The 1,858-nt window shown below is 50.3% G+C and overlaps 1 long non-coding RNA gene across 1 annotated transcript; it reads right to left on the bottom strand.

Moving 5' to 3' along the window:
* Positions 1–478: 478 nt before the first annotated feature.
* On the bottom strand, positions 479–1,624 carry LOC109301796. The gene is made up of 2 exons (XR_002098630.1): positions 1,451–1,624; positions 479–1,350 (listed from the first exon to the last, which is right to left on the bottom strand). It is a non-coding gene; the product is annotated as an uncharacterized LOC109301796 (long non-coding RNA).
* Between the last annotated feature and the right edge of the window lie 234 nt (positions 1,625–1,858).

Below are 1,858 nucleotides of genomic sequence, written 5' to 3'. Positions count from 1 at the left end.
GGCTCCCTTAGCAAACATAGTGGCTCAAGCACCCATAGGAGTTATTGGCAGTCCTGCTTATCCTGCTGCTCGAGCGGGGTTTCAGGGAACACACAGGAGCAAGTAAGTTTGACACCCCTGCCACAGAGATAAGGGATCTTTTGCCATCCTTTGTCTACACTAGGGATTGGACTGCTACTCCTCTTTCCATTGAAAATAAAAGGTCTCACACTACTACCTGGAATACATTTTCCCAGTACAAAAACAGTGCATAGATTAGTCCCTATTGATATGTAGTATGGAGCACCTTGGAAGCCAAAAAAAAAATCACAGGGCACATTGTGTTGGGCACTGTCCAGTACAGTAGGACAATGTTTGCCCTCGCAAGAGCTTACAGGACACCAATAAGCAGGCTTTGATTTCTGCCTTCACTTACTAGTACGTCTCAGATGAATCAGCCTGTAGAAATTCAAACAGATGCAAAACATGCTCCATGGCTTTCTTCAGCAGCAGGACCCTGCACCATATTTATTTCCAGTCTTTGTGAAGATTTTTCATTCTTAAATTGTGGTGGGTTCTACAGAACTACAGTCGGTGACAAAATGAGCAATCACTACCTTCAAGTTGTTCTACTTCAAAAATCAGAGCTGGTTCAGTTTTAGCTTGGGCTGCTGACCATTCATACCTGACAAACTTTAGTGTTTTAAGTGCTACCAGGTGTGGATTATTTTTAGTGCTAGCTGTAGTGTCATTTAATCCCAGCCCTCCAAGGGGATTCTCTTCTTCCCATGTGCTATTTGTGGGCTTCCCATTGCCTCCTGGGCTCTCTACCTCCAATGGGCTGACCAAGAGAATTTGACACTTACAGAAGTGAAGAGGACATGGGCTGTGGTGTTGTTAAGGACAAGGGATGCTGTTCAGGTAAAAGTAGGTAAGAACCAGTATGATTTGCCATGGGATCATGTGTAATATCCTTATAGTTACTGTCATGTTGGAGTTAAGGGCACTGATACAGTGTCTAGGAGAATATTTAGTTAACCAATGCATATACAAATGTGTTGAAAGTGCTAGCCCTGGATCACATCCTGAGCTTTGGATACCACTACGAGTTTCAGTGAGGAAGGGGATGTTCAGGTAATTCCCAGCCCTTTCTAAAAGGCACCCCAGGATCTTGTACCACCCAAATCATGCATAAGGGACAAATCTTTGACATCAGGTGTGCCCAATATAGCAGGTTTGTGTGCGAGCCCAGTGTCCCTTACACACACTTTCAAGAGGACGAGCCACAGATGGGGCTGGAGAAAAACTATTTTCTGCAGCACTCACATCCTTCTCATCTCTTCTTGGGTAGGCACATGGAGGCTGCAGCACCTTCAGAAGAGGGGAGAGAATGGAGAGATCCTAGAACCTCCTTGCTCCCCATCCCATCCCATCCCACCCCACCCCACAAACGCACAAGCAGACACATTACCCTCAGCGCAGCCCTTGGTGGTGGGCTTCATCCTTCCAAGGGAAGCACTTTGTGACAGCTGCGATGGAGCTTCACCTCTCCGGGGGCCCCACTCCCCTGAGCAGCAGCCGCCTTCAGATCAGGAGCTGCAGCCCCCGAGCAGCGCTTCTCGGCCTCCTGCCCCAGTCCCAGCCCCCAGAGGCTCCAGCCTCCCCACAAGGAAGAAGACCCCCTCCCAGAAATTCCCCCCGTCATGGGGACCCAACCCCCCGCCCCAGACCCTTGCGGGCTGAGCGCCCCCACTTCCGAACCCAGCTATGAGCTACCCACGGCACAGCACGACCACCGCCTACAGCCTTACGCCGCACGCGGAGGGGGAGGGGACGTCATGACGCAGAGCGCACACGCGTCTCCCACACCCCCCCGCTT

This window comes from Gavialis gangeticus, unplaced genomic scaffold (assembly GCF_001723915.1).
Source record: "Gavialis gangeticus isolate Ggan-Ray unplaced genomic scaffold, GavGan_comp1, whole genome shotgun sequence".
Taxonomy (NCBI): Eukaryota; Metazoa; Chordata; order Crocodylia; family Gavialidae; genus Gavialis; species Gavialis gangeticus.
The sequence above is the reverse complement of the archived record's forward strand: the minus strand, read 5'-3'. Positions and strand labels throughout refer to the sequence as shown.